The sequence below is a fragment of the Loxodonta africana genome, chromosome 3, assembly GCF_030014295.1.
Source record: "Loxodonta africana isolate mLoxAfr1 chromosome 3, mLoxAfr1.hap2, whole genome shotgun sequence".
NCBI lineage: Eukaryota > Metazoa > Chordata > Mammalia > Proboscidea > Elephantidae > Loxodonta > Loxodonta africana.
This window is the reverse complement of record NC_087344.1, coordinates 197,226,031-197,246,107: the sequence shown is the minus strand read 5'-3', so window position 1 is coordinate 197,246,107 and position 20,077 is coordinate 197,226,031. Positions and strand designations below refer to the sequence as shown.

Below are 20,077 nucleotides of genomic sequence, written 5' to 3'. Positions count from 1 at the left end.
TGAATAAAAGCGTGAGGGGAGAGAAGGAAGAGAAGAGAAAGAAGAGAACCATGGCAAAAAGATATATTATCACTTTTCCTCACAGCATCTCAAAGATTGATGACAGTCAAAGATTTCAAAGATGAATAACGCTGTTAGCAGAAAGAAAACAAGCTACTGCATAAAGATGTAAATAGTACAGTTGTGCCTATCATACCTTCTGGAATATTTCTGATTTCATGAATGATAATGTAGTAGCTCAGGTAAGGCATTTCAGAGCACTCAGGTCTCAGCTTAGCTGTTAGTCTCCAGGAAGATTTCCCTGCACAGGACAGCCCTTCCCTTTCCCCCATACTAGTTAGAGTGTGTTGTCACAAGACTTCGTATTTACTTCAATCACCACAACCATCATACAGTATTGTATGATCCTGGACAGAACTGGAAAAAACACAGAACAAAATTCTAACTCACAAAAAAAGACCAGACTTACTGGCCTAACAGACACTGGAGAAAACCTGAGAGTATGGGCCCCAAACACCCTTTTAGCTCAGTAAAAAAGTCACACCTGAAGTTCACACTTCATCCAAAGATTAGACAGGACCATAAAACAGAACGAGTCTCAAGGGGAACACCAGCCCAGGGGCAAGGACTATAAGGCAGGAGAGAATGGAAAAAATAATGACGTAAAAGAGCTGAACATAAGATTTCAAAGGGCAGCTCAAAAAGACAAAGTATTACAATGAAATATGCAAAGACTGGGAGTTAGAAACCAAAAGGGAAGAACACACTTGTTATTTTTCAAGTTGAAAGAACTGAAGAAAGTATTCAAGCCTCTAGTTGCAATACTGAAGGATTCTATGAGTAAGATATTGAAAAATGCAGGAACCATCAAGAGAAGATGGAAGGAATACACAGAGTCACTGTCCCAAAAGGAACTGGTCAACATTCAACCATTTCAGGAGGCAGCATATGATCAAGAACTACTGGTACTGAAGAAGAAATCCAAGCTGCACTGAAGGCACTGGAGAAAAACAAGGCCCCAGGAATTGACAGAATACCAAATGAGATGTTTCAACAAACAGATGCAATGCTGGAAGCACTCATTCGTCTATGCCAAGAAATTTGGAAGACAGCTACCTGGCGAACAGACTGGAAGAGATCCATGTTTGTGCCCATTCCAAAGAAAGGTGATTCAGCAGAATGCAGCAATTATCAAACAATACCATTAATATCACATGAAAGTAAAGTTTTTTTGAAGATAATTCAAAAACAGTTGCAGTAGTACCTTGACCGGAAACTGCCAGAAATCAAGCTGGATTCAAAAGAGGACCGGGAATGAGGGATATCATTGCTGATGACGGATGGATCCTGGCTGAAAGCAGAGACTACCAGAAAGATGTTTACCTGTGTTTTATTGACTATGCAAAGGCATTTGACTGTGTGGATCACAACAAATTATGGATAACATTGCAAAGAATGAGAATTCCAGAACACTTAATTGTGCTCATGAGGAACTTGCACTTAGATCAAGAGGCAGTTGTTTGAATGGAACAAGGGGATACTGGATGGTTTAAAATCAGGAAAGGTGTGTGTCAGGCTGTATCCTTTTACCATATTTATTCACTCCGTATGCTGAACTAGTAATCCAAGAAGCTAGACTATATGAAGAGGAAAGCAGCATCACACTGGGAGGACGACTCATTAACAACTTGCAACACGCAAATGACATAACCTTGCTTGCAGAAAGTGAAGAGGACTTGAACCACTTACTGGTGAAGATCAAAGACCACAGTCTTCCATATGGATTACACCTCAACATAAAGAAAACAAAAATCCTCACAACTGGACCAATAAGCAACATCATGATAACAGCGAAGAGATTGAAGTTGTCAAGGATTTCATTCTACTTGCATCCACAATTGACACCCATGGAAGCAGCAGTCAAGAAATCAAAAGACGCGAGGGACGGAGGAAGGGACGGAGAAGGGTATTCACTAATTAGATGTTAGATAAGTTTCATTTTAGGTGAAGGGAAAGACAATACACAATACAGGAGAGATCAACACAAATGGACTAAACCAAAAACGAAGAAGTTTCCTTAATAAACTGAACACTTCAAAGGCCAGTGTAGCAGGGGCAGGGGTTTGAGGACCACGATTTCAGGGGACATCCAAGTCAACTGGCATAATAAAATCTATTAAGATAACATTCTGCATCCCTCTTTGGAGGGTGGCATCTGGGGTCTTAAATGCTAGCAAGCGGCCATCTAAGATACATCAATTGGTCTCAACCTACCTGGAACAAGGAAGAATGAAGAATACCAAAGACACAAAGTAATCATGAGCCCAAGAGACGGAAAGGGCCACATAAACCAGAGACTACATCAGCCTGAGATCAGAAGAGCTAGATCGTGCCCGGCCACAACTGATGACTGCCCTGACAGGTAACTCAACAGAGAAACCCTGAGGGAATAGGAAAGCCGTGGGATGCAGACCCCAAATTCTCGTAAAAAGACCAGACTTAATGGTTAGACTGGGACTGGAGGGACCCCCGGAGGCCATAGACTCCAGACCTTCTGTTAGCCCAGGGCAGGAACCATTCCCAAAGCCAACTCTTCAGACAGGGATTGGACTGGAATAGGGGATGGAAAACAATACTGGTGAAGAACGAGCTTCTTGGATCAAGTGGTCACATGAGACTATGTTGGCATCTCCTGTCTGGAGGAGAGGTGAGAGAGCAGAGGGGGCCAGAAGCTACCCGAATGGACACGAGGAGAGAGAGTGGAAGGAAGTACTGTGCTGTCTTATTAGAGGGAGAGCAATTAGGAGTATATAGCAAGGTGTATGTAAATTTTTGTATGAGAGATTGACCTGATTTGTAAACTTTCACTTAAAGCACAATAAAAATTAAAAAGAAATCAAAAGACGCATTGCGCTGGGCATATCTGCTGCAAAAGACCTCTTTAAAGTGTTAAAAAGCAAAGATGTCACTTTGAGGACTAAGTATGTGCCCGACTCAAGCTATGGTATTTTGAATCACCTCATATGCATGCGATAGCTGGACAACAAATAAAGAATACCGAAGAAGAACGGATATCTTTGAATAACGGTGTTGGTGAAGAATATCGAATATACCCTGAACTCCCAGAAGAGCGAACAAAGCTGTCTTGGAAGAAGTACAGCCAGAATGCTCCTTAGAAGCAAAAAGGGCAAGATTTTGTCTAACATACTTTGAACATGTTATCAGGAGGGACCAGTCCCTGGAGGAGGACGTCACGCTCGGTAAAGCGAAGCATCAGTGAAAGAAAGGAAGGTCCTCAACGAGAGCATTGTTGCAATAATGCGTCTAAGCATAGCAACGATTGTGAGATGGCACAGGACTGGTCAGTGTTTCTGCTGTACACAGGGTCGCTATGAGTTGGAACCAACCTGACGGCACCCAACAAGAACCATAATTCGTCTTTTTTTTTTTTTTGGATTATAAACTAGTGCAGACGCTACGTTTTATTCATCAACTGTAATCCTACATCAGGGATGCTGTTGCTGGGATTTCACTTTAAACTCTCTATGTTGCAAGCTGGCATCTCACTATAGCTTGATACTCCTACTATACTTCTCTGATAGGCTCACTATCCCACTTGCTAAGACAACTGCTTCAGACCTGCGCCTCTCTCCTCAAATTTCCCACACCTTCTCCAATAACCTCATTCTCAGCAGGTGATATCACATTGAGCTTCACTGGGAGAACAGAAACGATTAGACGTTTCTTCTCTTCCTCGCACCAAATCTCCTACCTATGAACCCCCCTTTCCTCTACACAAGAGAAGACAGATTCCACCTTCTACCAAAGAGCAATCCTTCCTCCCCCTTGTGATCTGAATTTCGCCTTCTTGCTGCTTCCCAAGGACTTCATTCCTTTGTATACCCCTTATTCCTACCTACTCGCTCATTTCTTAAAAATACACAGTTATTATCCAGGGTTTTAAAAACCCTCCCTTCTCTTTATTCCTTTTACAGGAAAAATTCTTGAAATAGTTATGTTGTCCTCATATCCTTACCACCTAATCTGTGCTTCATCTAACTTCTACTCCATCTCATCACTGAAGAGCTCTTGTCAAGGATCCCAATGACTTTCATGTCGACACATCCAGCGCATACTTACTTTCATCTTACCTGATCTGTCAGCAGTATTCAGGAGCCAACCACTCCTTCCCTCTTGAAAAGGTCTCCTGTCTGGGCATTCTTGGCTTTCCTCCTACCTTGCTGGCTGCTCCTTTTCAGTCTCCTTTGCGGGCCCATCCTTCTCTAATCCAAGCCCTAATTCAGTCCTGGGCCCTTTTCTCCCTCTACACTCTATCTCTAGTTAATTATATTACTCCAGTGGATTTAAGTACCTATCAGTGGATAATTCCCAAATTCACCTTCTTAGGTCAGATTTGTCCTCAACATCAGTCTCTGACTCTCAGAGCTAACTGGCTAGTTGACCTAGTCCCTTGAGAGTCTCATAGACATTTTAAACTTAATGTTTGTAAAAAGAACTCTCAATTTGCATCCCCAGCCTATTATCCTTCTCCCTCGACCCCAAATCTTTTCCATCTCAATAAATGGTAACACCATCTACCTAGTAACTCAAGCGAGAAATCTGAACACATCTAACATATCTGTAATTCCCACTGATACTATCTGCAAAATATATTTAGAACCCATTTATTACTCCATGGCCTTCATCTATTGCCTGGACCACTGAAAAAGACTTCTAATTGGTCTCTCTGCTCCTAAGCGGTTTTCCTCTAGTCTATCATCTCTGCAGCAATAAAAGTCACCCTACAAACTAATTCATGCTATTCAAATGCTTAAATCCCTTCTTTGGCCCTCAGAATAAGATCCAAACTCCTTACCAGAGCTCACAATGTCTTGTACGGTCTGGCCGCTTCCAAACTCTCCAACCTCATTTTCATTACTCAGCCTCACTCTTCATTCCATTCATTCACTAACCTCCTGCTACACTGTTTTGTTTTGTTTTGTTTTTTTAATACCGCAAATAAAGTTCTTTCCTGACTTAGGGCCTTCATACATGCTCTTTCCTTTGCCTGGAAACTCTCCTCTCCCTGCCTCCACCCCCATGTTTCAGATCTCTTCACTATGCTTATCATAATTTGCTAAATATTTTACTAATTTATCTGTTTACTTATTTTAGTTCTGTTCAGCACCACCAACTAAAACGTAAACTCCATGGGTAAAGAGGCTGTGTCTGTTTTATTTATCATCAGAAACTCATTAAATAGCTTTTGAGTAAATACTTGCTGAATATATGAATAAGTAAATCTTAAGATATAAAGCTTTCCATGACCTAGACCTAGTAACGGATTAATGGAGAAGTTTTGAAAACACATTATTATGGAGTTTAGTTACAGGGACTTCACTATTGAAACTCGCCAAATACAACAAAAACCTAAGTAACACTTTGTGTCTTGTTTTTCAATAATTTTTTTTTAATTTCTAAATTTTATCTAAAACTATTAAAGTTTAATATTGTCTTATAAAATAAAATCCATTTATAATGTATTTTTTCTCCTATATTTAAGGATGAATCACTGACTCAAAAATCCACGACGCTAAAAAAGATAAAATTGATAAAGCAAAGAATTCTGTGGCAGAATCTACTCCAAAGAAACTGGTTAAAACAATCTATAAGAAACAGTCACATGTTGAACACTATCTTGTTTTACAGGTATTAATAATTAATCTTATTCCCTCTGAGCAACAAAGCGTTTCAAATGCTATTCTGGTGCCGGTTAAGCTCTGATGTCATTTTGAGACCAATCATGTAGAGTTGGAAGAAAAGAAACTCAATATTTTAAATATAAACATGATGAGTCCTTTAAAAGTCAAAAATTGTTACGGCTTTTCCAACTAGAAATAAGGAAGCCACTGAGGCATCATCTAACAGGGTAAGTTATCATGATGCTTTGGCCAGGGAAGCACATACAACACCTGAGAGACTAATAAAACCTTGAATAGGTGAACTTAGTCCACGCCAGATGGAAATCACGGTACTGCTACTTTTCAACCATACAATAACTCACCAAATTGAAGTGTTAGCTGCAAACGTGAGAGCTAATATCCTGATTGCAGAATTATGCTTTTATTTCACCAATGGAAGAGTCTACAGACTTGTTTTCCTTGTAGTTAGTAACAAAGAAACGCTTGGCAACAAGCACAAGCGACACTATTCCGTGTTGAGCAACTTTTTTGAATCTCATCGTTTGCCACGGAACAACCGTGTGGATACCGACACTGACGGTGCAGAGGCAATGCCGGGGCAGCAGACTGTATTATACTTCCCTGTGTTCGTCACCGCCCATGTTCACAAAATAAATGAGTGGATAAATAAACACCAGTTTAATTTAAGAACGTCTTCGATGAAGCAATAAAAATTATTAATTTTATTAAATTTTGACCCTTGAGTAGACTTCTTTTTAATATTGTACATGACAAAATGGGAAATATACGTAAAGTACTTCTGCTGCATACTGAGGTACGACGGTTGTCTGGGAAAAATCCCGTTTAACTGTTTCGAGCTGTGAGCCGTACTAGCTAGTTCTTTCATGGAACGCCAATATATAGTTGAAAGAATGACTGACAGAGAAACTGCAGGTATTCAGACTTGGGGATTTGATACTTTTTTTGAAAATGAATTGAGTAAGCTTGCCATTTTAAGAAAATCGACCGATAAAATTTTTGACAATGATAAAATTTGAGCTTTCAAGAGGACTACAAACTTGTATCTGCTACCATCAGCTTAACAATCCTTAAAGTCTTTTCTTATGAGATCTGTGATGGTATCGAAGTGTGATTTTTAAATACCGTATAATGAAATGTACCAGTATTTGGAAGATCTTCATAAGTCAGTGAACCAATATTTTCCCAGTAACCAACATGTGATATTACGAAATCACTTATGGGTAAAAGATCCATTCAAAGTGCAAGATAAACCAATGGATTTTCATGTGTCAGAGAAGGAAAAGTTCACTGACTTAGCTTCCATATTGCAAGGAATCTTTAAGAAACTACCTCTTTTTGAGTTTTGGCGTAGCACCAAAGAAGAATATCCACAATTATCTGCAAAAGGCTATTAAATATTCCTTCTTTATCCAACGTCTTATCTGTGTGAGGCTAGATTTCTTCATATAGTTCATCTAAAAAAGAGGCAGATTAATGCAGATGCAGATATGAGCATTCAGCTGGCTTCCATTAAGCCAGAGATAAAAGAAATTTGCAAAAATGGAAAAGCTGTGCTGCACTTCTCACCAATGTTTCTTTGGGTTTTGGAAAATACTAAAGAATTCTGAAAACAAAAAGTTTGAGAACCACTAATCTGCATCAATCTACGGATCTCCACTCTCTTAGCATTCAGCCGGGTCTTGGGCCTGATGGCAAAATAGGAGCTGAAAGGTCAGAGTTAAACATACAGAAGATGAGTGGATAAATGTCTGCCTACATAACTCTAAGCTGCAATTTCCTTATTTCAAAGTCAAAGGGAAAATTTTTTTAATTATATATCATTCTCTTTTTAGTTCACATTGCTTGTACTTCGACCACAACAAATACTCAGAAGCTACTAACTCATAGCACAGTTTAGACGGAGAATTCAATCAGCCTCTTCAAGGGACTTCAAAGTAAAGATGTGACACCCTCCCTCCAAAGACTCATTCATAACAGAATAAGAGTTATTGCATTTCTACTCAATAAAAAAAAGAATCCGAAAACAAATAGCTGTATAACTTAAACTGAATAAGAGAAGTCTGTTCATTCTGCAGAGCCCTGGTGACACATGGTTAAGTGCTATGGCTGTTAACCAAAAGGTCAGCAGTTCGAATCTACCAGCTGCTCCCTGGAAACCCTGTGCCGACTCGACAGCAATGGGTTTGGTTTATTCTGTATGATATTTTTTAGTTTACTTTTTTGACATTCATTTCTGGGTTTATTATACTCAGACACACTAAAATCCAAACGTGTTGCTGTCGAATCATTCCGACTTATAGCGACTCTATAGAACAGAGCAGAACTGCCCCAGAGCGTTTCCAAAGAAAGGCTGGTGGATTCGAACTGTGGATCTTTTGGTTAGCAGTGGAGCTCTTAACCACTGGGCCACCAGGACTCCATAATCAGACATAAATGACTCGAAATAAATCATTCAAAAGACAGTCCCTGGAAGACTCAATAATTTAAACTGACAAGCTTTACTTGAATACTTTCCATATATAACTACTGTGTGGAGGATAAAATGCTAAGACATTCACATTCTTCTAAGAGGGTATGATAGACACACATCAAAAACAGGCCTCTTTAGCGCATGGGTGGTTCAGTGATAGAATTCTTGCCTGCCACACCGGAGGCCTGGGTTTGATTCCTGGCTCATGCAGCCCACTGTCCCCTCTGGAAACCCTGGTGGCGTAGTGGTTAAGAGCTACACCAGTCAACCAAAAGGTCAGCAGTTTAAATCCATCAGATGCTTCTTGGAAATCCTATGGGGTGGTTCTACTCTGTCCTTTACGGTCACTATGAGTTGGAATTGGCTTGATGGCAATGGATTTGGTTCGGTTTTGGCTATAGATATAGTTATGGAGCGTATTCATTCTGCAGCTTAAGATGACAACACAGTCTGTTTAGCACCCTAATTGAAAGATAATCTTCTCTGTCCATATACTACTAAGATCAGTGTTTCATCTTACAAACACGAAGATCCTAAATCTCCCCTAAGTTTCTCACATGCAAAATGGCACCTCGCCTTTTAAAAATGCACCTGAAATCACTAATTTTCAAATACTGATTTCTAGATTTACCATAGGAAATGGATAGCCTCAAAAAAAAAAAAAAAAAAACTCAAGAAGAGCTGATTCTCTATCACATTATGCTCATACTACAAACTAATTAGAATAATATGATGTCAAATGGACATTCAGTATCCAGTTGCTTCACTTGTTCATTCATTCAATATTTACTGAATACCTGCTACCTGCCTGGCACTATGCTGGGTGCCAGGGATAGCGTGATGGTTAACACAGAGATGATTCTTGCCCTCAGGGTGCTTACAGCCTAGCAGGGGAAACAGATATTAAACAAACAATTACATAATTACATAGTTGGGCATATGCTAAACTCCTATTCTCAGCTAATCATCCATCCTGCTAAGCTACCAGCGTGATTCCCAGCCTATGAATTGGAAACTCCTCAAAGCCTACCCATAAAATGCCCTTCATAGTAGATCAGCAGCAATAGCTTGAAATAATATCACATAATTATTAGCCTTAAGATTTTTCAGGAAAAACCAACTAAGTGTCAGTGTTCAGATTTGCCGGTGGTGTTAAAAGTTAAATAAATCAGAGTCCAAAATGAACAAATCATTGCAAATGGGAGGGCAGGGGATGACATGAGTGTGTCAAACCTTAGTCCTGAGTCAGATCATAAATCATCAGCTTTCCTAATTATAACAGCTGCTTCCTCCATAATTAAATTTTGTGACATCAACAAAAAGTACGTACCAAATTTTGTTTAGATTTAAAATCATTTAATAGGCTATTTTGCTAGTTTTCTGACTTGTATATGAGGAAAAACTCTAAGATGATCTACATAAAAATTAAACTAGAAATTGTTCTATCAACTTTTATACTTTAAAAACCCTTTACCATTATCAAGAAAACAACTATTTAAGATTTAGAAGACTTTTTATGCCTCAGAAAGATTTTAAATATGATTTTACTTTTTTTAAATCTGGCTTTAATTCCATACTCCCTTTCACTTTTCTTTGTAGTCCTACTGCAAATCAACAAACAAAAATTGTTCAATTTTCTGTATGTTTTGCTTTAAACACAAAAACACGAATACAGATGAGGAAAAAACCTTGACTTGTTTTTCTTTAAAACATCTGTCAAGAATAAAACTTATGCTGTATTCTTATATTTATACATATACAAATTAACCACAGGGCCTCTATCTACCTCATACTTTATATCTCCCCTATCCTTGAAAACAGAAGGCCTGGTGGCACAGCAGTTAAGTACTTGCCTGCTAACCAAACGGTCAGTGGTTCTAACCCACCAGCTGCTCCAAGGGAGAAAGATGTGGCAGTTTGCGTCCATAAAGATTTATAGCCTCGGAAACCCTATGGGTGGTCCTATTTTGCCCTGTAGGGTCACTATAAGTTGGAATCAACTTGAGGATAATGGGGTTTTTTTGGATCCTTAAAAAAACCTTAGTTCTCTTCCCTTTAACTGCATTCATGCTATCTCCCCTTCCCTTCAAGGCCAAATTTACCAAACCCAACACTTCATTTCCTTCACATTCTCTCCTAACGGCCTCTACTGTGGATTTTGTTCTGACTACTCTACCGTAACTATAATCTCAAGTTACCAATGACTTCTAAGTTTATACAAGCCAAATGGATTTTCTTCAGCAAGCTCTCTAACATCTGATAGCGCTGACCATCTCCCTTTTGAACTATTCTTCCTTGACGTTCATGTTTTAAAATAAACATTTCTTGATTTGTTTCCCTTCATCTGCACTATATCATTCCAATCCTCCTTCTATATCTCTAATAATTTCTTCTGTTTCCCTGCTGGCTCTTGTTTCTCCCACGCTATTATTTTAAGTAGCATAAGGACTGGTTTTCCACAGAGCTTTATCTGTAGTCTTGTTCTCTTTTGGAAAATGAACCTGAAGAAACTCAAAGTATGTTTTGAACAGACAGATCAATGGAATTAAATTCCAAGTTGACTACTTTGAAACACATGACATTTGGATATAAAAGTCCTAGAAAGGCAATATAGCTAAGTCATTAGGAACACAAGATACTGGAGCCAAGCTGCCTAGGTTACATTCTGTCTCTGTTACCTTGGACAAATCAGTTAAACTCTCTGTGTCTCACGTTCCCTATCTGTTAAGTGAGGATAAGAATTACATTGACCTCATAGGGATATCTTGAAGATTAAAGATTGACAGATGTAAGCACCATACAAGCATTATTAAAAAAATAACAAAACCTCCAGCTCTTAAAAAATCAAACTCATTACTTTGTGGGCACACTTTGTAATTTGACATTTTGTTGTTTCTTTTAAGGTTGTTTTTCAAAACCCTTAAAATGTACTAACTCTACTAGACTGAATGATTTCAGTAACTTCAGTGAGTTTACACAAGTACACACACACAGCTTTAAGAAAACTACAGAATACTAGAGGTAGAGCAACAATTCGAATCTACTTTATCATTGTACAGATAAAGAAACTGAAGATAAGAGAGACTAAGTGCTTTGTCCAAGGTCACAAAGGAAATGCACTGAGTGGCAGAACTGCAAAGAGAATGCAGGTCTCTACAGACTGCATCTATGAGTTGTTTAATTAAAAACATTTTTTCCCACATAGCCATGATGTGAAGAAATATTCTCTCTTAGGAAGCAGTTCTGATTTGGGGAAATATTTTCTTCGCTCTTTAGGAAAAATCTGAAATTTGATGAAAAGAAAACCAGCAGGACTTTAGGCTATCGATTATTAAATCCCACCATTTCTTCAGTGTAACTTCAAAACTCTTTCAGAACTGACTCCATTTCACAGCTAAAAAGGTCCATCTACATCAAAGTAGATTTTTTTTTTTTTCATTTCTTCCTTTGTTTCTACAAATTCTATCTCTAGTAATCTTTTGAACAGCAGGACATAAAAATAAGGTAAAAGGGTCCAATACGCAATTAATGGGTCTGAGCAGTTAACGGCTGTTTAGGTCTTGCTCTGCACAGAGCATGCACTGCACCGGACTCTGCAGAAAGACAAAACAAAACGAACAGACTTGGTCCCCGCCCGGGGGAAACATGCAACCTAAAAAGGGCATTTAAACATGAGGAACATATGAAAAACACATTATAAAATAAAAAAGACTACTAATGAGCAATCGGAAAATTCTCCTGCTCCGATTTGTGCATCATCCTGAGAATTTTGGAGACTTGAAATTATTCATGAGTTTTAACAAATTCTCTGTGTCCACGGCTATTCCATACACAAGTCTAGTTACACAGACTACTGAAAATCGTTTATCAAAAATAAAGCAAGTTACTTTAGAGTTTGCGATTTAAAAGTCCAAATAGCAACATTTTAAATGTTCAGTTTAGCAATCCATTATACAGTCAAGGAACAAATGACTAAATCCCCTAAAACCACACAAAAGTAACTCATATTTAACAAGATTTTCAAGATCAAAAGTTTCTTGTCTCAAGTATCTGGCACACCAGATACAGAATCCATAACAAAGCTCATTTACACAAAAACAGTCTTCTCTATGAGAAGTTCTAGGGCAACAATGATTAAAATAGCGCCGATTTTGGCTAAACTGCTTCCTTTTTAAGACATGGTAAATACACTTTTTTTCCAGCACGTTGGAAATTTCAGATATTGTTTAAAACAGAAACTAGATATCTCAAGGTCTATTTATTCTATTCCGGTTTGAAATCTGGTGCTATATTATAATCTTTCAGACCATTAATCTTCAGTGTTACAAAAGTGTAACCTAATAAAGCAACTAATTTATAACCAAGTAATTAAAAAACAGAAAATTCTGAATTGTTACAAAAATAACTCCAATAAAACTGCCCAGTAGATCTGGCAAAGAAACATGGTTAGCTTTGAAGGGCTAGAGTAATTTTGCCACTTACTAATCTGCAACTTTAATCTGCAACACACACAAAAGGAGGACAAAAACGTAAAGAAAAAAACCACAGTATTCGAGTACATCAGTTATTGCCTAGTTCTACTGGAGTCCCTAGGAGGGGTGAGAATGGAAAAACACTAAACAGACAATAGATAAGCGGTAATTTTGGTGAAGGGTAAGACAGTATACAATATTCTGAGTATTGTCACCAAAAATAAAAAAAGAAGGTAAGTTCTACAAATTAACTAACAAATAAAAATGTATGACCTCCAATTCATAACCAATTTTATATCTTTAAAAAGAAATTTTCAAATGTATATGTGTGTGTGTGTATATATATATACACATATATATATATACACATATATCATTTGAAAATTGAAAATAAATATATCAGCCTATGGAGCACCGTTCTACTCTGATACACATGGGCTTGCCATGAGTTGGCGTCAACTCCATTGCAATTGGTTACTGGTTTCTACTGATTACCATTTCTGTGTCCTTTGTCTCAGTTTTCTCATTCATAAGACGAAGAATACCTACTTTCTTATATGGAAGAAACTGCCAAGATTACGTATGTGAAAGAGATTCATAAGACATAAAGGTCATATACATTAAAGATTTTAGTATTTGAATATAAATGAAATAAAATTAAAAAATGGCTACATAAAGAACATGTTGCTGAGGTAACCATTAAGTAAACCTTAGTTGAGCAGATACTCAGAGCTCTGCTCTATATTTTGTAATGTGCTTTAGACCTAAATGAGAAAGTATACTTTAAATTAAACTAAAAATTAATTAGGAAAGTCTTCCAGAAAAAGGCTTCTTTAAAGTATCTCTTCTGAGATAAGACTTTTTAAAGTGCAACTATCTTCCAAAATTCATTTATTCACTTTTTTTTTTTTCCTCTAGTTAGAGAAAGAATTTGGCTGAAAAGCCTTGAAAGGGGAGATAAGAAAATGGCCAAACTCCAAGATCCATGTGTATGCTCAATTGTGAAGTTTCAGAAACTAAAGACAGAGCTGTATCCTTTTGAAGTAGACCTTATAAACTGACAAATTTCCTTTGATTACTAAGGAATCCTCCTGCTTGTGAATACACACACACACACACACACACACACACACACAACACATAAATTTCTAAGAAATAACATACATCAAGGAATCATCATAGCATCCTTCTAAGCATGAATTAGGTATTAATCTAGGAAATGTCACTGCTACTACATGAAATTCTTTTTTATAGCCATCATGGGAATAAACCTTTGCAAACATTCTGAACAAATAACACCACTAGTCAACTTTTCTACAACAGTCAGTCTTTCCTATAGTTTCTCTTTTAAGTTTCTGTCTCATGCTGGTTGGATCTATACAGACACAAGGCACCATCCCCTCTCTACAAAAGAAGGTGTAAGGTCTAACAACAATCCACCCCCAAACTGCTTCTGCTAAATATTAAAAAATGAGGATGCAAGTACCTCAAATTTCTACCTATCAAAATAGAAAGTTGCTCAAGATTTCCCCCAGATGAATTCTTTAGCTCTAAAGCTTAGGTTCACAGACAGGAAACAAAGCTGCTGCATCTCTGGCTACGGCAACCCTAAACCGTGCAAAAGAGTGGTCCTCTCTAACTGAGCCCTCGGCCAGGACTCAGCGCTGCTCGCATTACTACTTCTTGGATCAGTAAAACAGATTCAAATTTCTTTAAGCAAACAGATGTAAAAATACCTTTTGAAAGATTATGAAAAACAGTAAACTTCCATCACTTGTGACTTCCCTTAGTGAACCACACCTAAAATTACACCGAGCAGTAAACACTGTGTGGCTGGCATTGGGCTGAGTGTCAAGGGTGGTAATAAAGAAGCATACAATGCTTTCTGCCTTTAAGAGGCTGACAAAACAGATGAGAAGGCAAGCTTTGTAGATCAAACAATTAGGGACCAATAAAAGAGAGGATTTAAAACAAACTGGGTTGTGTGGTGCAATAAATAGTTTATTAAGCTCTAAGATCCTACCACAATCATTTTCTAAGAAGAAAGGACCTAGGTTGTTCCTTCTGCATAAAGTTGCTGGCTTACAAAGCCAGAAAACGCATTTCATGAAACCAACTCTACCTTCCTGATCACAAATAAACAGACCATGGATTATGAGCCAAGGCTGCCTAGCGATACTACATAAGGAAAATTTAAATGAGCAACGTGTAAAAAGGACTAAAGTAGAACCACTGAAGCTGCGGCTGAATCAGGAATGTAAACGAGCCACTATCCCAATTCTCCATGAGGACCACTGTACATTCCAGTCTATGAAGCACGGCACAGGACGATGACTTGGCTCCTGAGCCAGTTTCCTGTGCTGCCTCAATTCCCCAAGTATCTTACAATAAGTTCCTATTATTTAAGCTTCTTGGGTATGTCTCTTCCTTACAATCCATGCTATGTATGTGAAACTGCTAATAAATTTTTTATAAGAGACAAGAAGCAGTGACATATCCAAATATAGTACTGTATCTAAAATACATAAAGTACTCGGAGAGAGAGAGAAAACATCACCTCTGAGACACTCATATAGCTATAGCTCAGGTTCTCCTGTTACATTGTGTTTGTATTTGAAACAAATGAAAAGACACTTTCAAGTGTCTACTGTTGATTTGAGGGGCAGGTACTGTCCTATAAAAGAAACAAAATGTGTTCTACAAGAAGGCATTCATCTCATTTGAAAAAGAAATATCAAACAAGAGTAGAGATAAGGGGGACAGTGCTGTCATACTGCGGGGATTGCAACCAGTTTCAGAAAGCAATTTGTGCATAAATTTTTGAATGAGAAACTAACTTGAGCCATCAACTTTCATCTAAAGCACAATTATATATATATATACACACACACACACACATATTTATACATACATATACACACACATATATATAAAAGCAGTACTGTGTTGTGAAGGGGTTTTAAAGTCCGAAGTCAGTTGACTTTGAGATACAGAGATCAACCTGGTAGGCCTGATTCAGTCAGTTGAGTCCTTTAAAAGCAGAAAGTTTATCCAGGTGGCAACCAAAGGGGAAGTCAGAGAGACAAGATGCTGTTGCTGGCTTTGAAGATGGAGAGGGGCACATGAGAAGGAAGCGGTGGCCTCTAAGAATGGACAGCAGACCATGGCTGACAGCAATGAAATGGGGACCTCAGACCTATGGCTGACCAGAAGACTGCCAACAACATGAATGAACTTGAAGCAGATTCTTCCCCAGGGCCTCCAGATAAGGGCCCACTCCAACCTGGTGTTTGGCCTTGTGAGACCCTGAGCAGAGAATTGGACTTCTGACCTACAGAACTATGAGCTAATAATAACCCAAAACCAAAACCACTGCCGTCGAGTCGATTCCGACTCATAGAGACCCTATAGGACAGAGTAGAACTGCCCCACAGAGTTTCCAAGGAGCGCCTGACGGATTCAAACTACCAACTTCTTGGTTAGCAGCTGTAGTACTTAACCACTACACCACCAGGGTTTCCTGAGCTAATAATAGACAAGATAATAATAGTATTATGTTAAACTGAAAAAAAAAAAAAAAGAGTAGACATAGTATGGCAAACTAACATTCACAACCATTTAAATCAAAGAGAGCCTGTTCTTAATGGGAACTTCCTCAGGAAGATGAAGAATTCCTTTTTCTAGATACTAGTGGACAAAAGAGCCACATCTAAGGATGGGATTTCAATGCTTATTGGAGTTACAGATAAAGTATCATTTTCCTCTCTTTCTTCTCAATGTTCTCTTTATACCCCCTTGGAATCACTTTCTTATCTAACTTTGAGCTTTCCTGATTATATTTCTGTCCCATGCTATTGCATTCATTTTGTTACAGTCTTTAATCCACTCCTTCTCTCCCTCCCTAAACAGAACATTATAGAACACATAAAGAAGAAAATAAATATTAAGCTTAATTGAATTTTTTATTAATGTATCAGTTATACCACACTCAAAATGACTTGGAAGTTTGAGAAAAAGTTATTCTCTACCCTAATCCTCTAAATCATACCAAAACAAATCGAGGAGAGGAGAAAAGAGGAAAAATACAGGAAAACATGAATACACAGAACTGAACAAATAGAGGAGGTGATTGTGTTGGAGGCAGAAGTTCTTAAAAGAAAGTCAAAAGAACAGAAAAAAGTTTGAACCTTAGTCAGGATTCCCAGGTTCATAAATATTCTTCCTTGCTGACCTACAAGAGGACCTCAACCATTACTCAAATGTGAGTTTGCCATTCCCAAAGCCAACTCTTCCAAACTGGCATTGGATTGGACTATCAGACAGAAAATGATACTGGTGAGGAGTGAGCTTCTTGGCTCCAAGGAGACACGTGAAACAACTCCTGTTGGCAACTTCTGTCTGGAGGCGAGATGAGAAGGCACAGGGGGACAGGAGATGGATGAACAGACACGGGGAATACAGGGTGGAGAGGAGGAGTGTGCTGTCTCATTAGGGTGACAGCTGCTAGGGGTACAGAGCAAGGTGTGTATAAGTTTTTGTATGAGAGGCTGACTTGATTTGCTAACTTACACTTAAAGCACAATAATTTTTTTTTTTTTTTAAAGTGAGTTTTCTTTGGAGGAAATCATTTCAGCAGCTCAATTTTAATAAGGTTGATGGGTGCAGGAGTGTGGGATACAAGCGAGTGTAAACTGGGGAGAGAGGTGGTATATGAAATAACAGCATAACTAAACAGTCAATGGCTGCCTCTAGTTCTTTAGATACTAAAATACTCTGTTAAATACATATCCAAATATAAAACTATATAGCTTGCTTATTGGCTCTGTTATAAATGTCTGGTTTATGCTAAGTAGCATCTGGGACTCCCGAATCTCTACATCTCTGAGTGCAATTACACAGTAAAATCAATTACAATTTCCTTCTTTCCAGCAATGAAATTAAGAATGTAAGTTGGAGAAAAGATGTACACCGTTCTGCACAAGAAATGATACCACTCACCTTTTTGATGCAACTGTTAGAAGAATATTTTATATTGAAAGATGAAAGAAAAGACCAAAAAAAAAAAAAAAACTGTTAGAAGAATATTTTATATTGAAAGATGAAAGAAAAGACCAAGTATGACGTAATTCGTTGCCTCTCTCCTTTTCATTTTAGCAAGAGCAAAAAGAACCAAAGAGCAGTTCAGCTATTTAAGAACTAAATTCCTGCCCCATGACATAGTTTACAATCATCATGATAAAATTAACTTCCTTCTTCCTACTGTAAAAACAGAACAAAAAAACCATGTGGACTCTCTAACTACCATCGCCTAATTAAGTTCAGGTTTACCCTCACTTTTTCTTGATAAGGTTTACCTTTACATTCCTAGTATAAAACACCAAGATGGGCTAAATCAGTAATTAGGAAGTGAAAAATCAAAACAGAAGTGAAAGATAGTTCTAACAGTTTTCCTGAACTTAAGAAAGACTGGTTTTCTAGAGCATCAAAGAGTTAAGAGGGGGAAAGAAATCAATAATTTCCCAACAGCACTTTTCACAGCAAACTAGTGAGAAACAGCTTTTACAAATGCAAGCACTGGAATACATAATGTTTATAAAAATAGTCTCTTTAAAGTTGGGATTATTTTCTCTGCAGCAAATATTTGTTCTCTTACCTAGAAAAACATTATTAACCATGACTTCAATCCCTCGCTTCACAACTGCTACTTCTAATATATACCATACTGTTTTGATCAAATAATACAGAAGTTATCTTAAATCTAAGCAAACTATTCCACTTTTTGAGTGTTAAAAACATTCTTCTGTGGTAATGTCCATAACGTATACTTTAACACATTCATTTTTAACACCCACCAAGTCTCTTCTTCATAGTGCTTCATTTTTAAAAGTTTGCTTTTTTTCTACCGTAAGCCTAACTGTGCCAACGCTAGGGCATATACTTAGTTCTCATCAGCCGATACAGTTGGAATCTTGCTGAAATTCTGTTCTCAGCTGCCCTCTTGCTGCTGAAAATGAACCTCTGATCCTGGCGCAGTGTAGAAAGAGACGAGTTATGACTGAGAGAAGAAGATGAGCACAGGGAATTGTGTGAAACGGCAGAGACCTGAGATACCATTATTAAATTATTCCAAATACCTGAGCATATTTGATAAATCACTGAAAATATACGAAACTTCCACCCTCCCTAGTCTTCAGGTACCAAGGTTGTCTGGTCCTAAGATCCTGAGCTGACAGATATTTATACCTTAGGAAAAGAATGAGCAAGTTAGAGTGGTGACAAATCATCAGAGAATGAATTTCTTTTCTCCACTTCAGTGTATGCTTATTTCTAAACACCCCCTCTTAAAAAAATAACAAAAAACTTAGGATTCAAACCACGTAACTCGTTCATCTATTCCTGTTTAGCATACAGCACTCTAACAGAGATATTCACATGGCTACTCTATAAACAATATATTTTCATTTTATAGGAAAAGAAGATGAATATAAATAGCTATGTATCTCTTCCAGTTAGTCTAAGCAACCCGAATGTTCAAAAGTGCTCTTGTAAACATTTACTTTTGCATAAGCTGATCGATTATCTAAAATACTCTTCAGCAACAGGAGCAAATGTTTGATGAAGGAGAGACAAAAGATGAACAGCGTCTCAGGAACATAGGTGCAAACATTCCACAATTAATATATTAATCAGCCCATGATTCATATTAAACCTACACTTTAGAACCCCATTTCTCAATCACCAATTAAGGACACCATTAGAAAGCCGAAATAGAAAATGTATAATTTTTTACATCTCCTTTGGTTATAAACAAACAGTATGGCTATACAAATGATAAAGAAAAAAAAATTAGTAAGTAGTTTATCTTTTCTAAATATAAGATAGTAGACGCACATCAATTCTATGTTCACCTTCATAAAGCTGAACAGCTAGCTCAATGCCAAGCCTGTATTACAGAACTCAGACAGTTCCATGCACACACAGGCAGTCCCCGGGTTACAAATGAGATCCATTCCCTAAGTCTGCCTTTAAGTTGAATTTGTAAGTAAGTCAGAACAGGTACATACTTTTCTTATTTGGTGTCAGTTAGTCAAGCTTCTCTTAGTATACAGTATACATTTTACCTTTCTATGTATATAAAACACTTAAACACTTCCAAACTGCACAACGTTTTCATGAGCATCACAAAGTAGTACATGTGAATCATGGTATTTAACTCAAGTTTTTAATATAATACGCTTTATGGTCGTCCATTCTTAAGTACGAGTTGCCCATAAGTTGGATGTTCTCAACCCCAGGGACTTTCTGTAACTTATTTTACATTACTTACTATCATCTCACATCCACAGTATTCAACCCAATGTCTTGTACATATCAGGTACTCAAAAATACTTGCTTTATTCTTTCATCAATGA

The 20,077-nt window shown here is 37.7% G+C and overlaps 2 protein-coding genes across 2 annotated transcripts in view; both read right to left on the bottom strand.

Annotated features, from left to right (window-relative positions):
• Window positions 1–20,077, bottom strand: part of ATF6 (activating transcription factor 6) — a 261,968-nt gene that overhangs the window by 122,809 nt on the left and 119,082 nt on the right. The window lies entirely within an intron of this gene.
• The window catches only part of LOC135230825 (proteasome activator complex subunit 3-like), a 72,504-nt gene extending 52,427 nt beyond the window's left edge, over window positions 1–20,077 (bottom strand). Inside the window, exon 1 of the mRNA XM_064282877.1 lies at window positions 1–20,077. This exon is cut by the window's left edge and continues 52,427 nt beyond it. The gene's annotated coding sequence lies outside the window, so the exon portion shown is untranslated.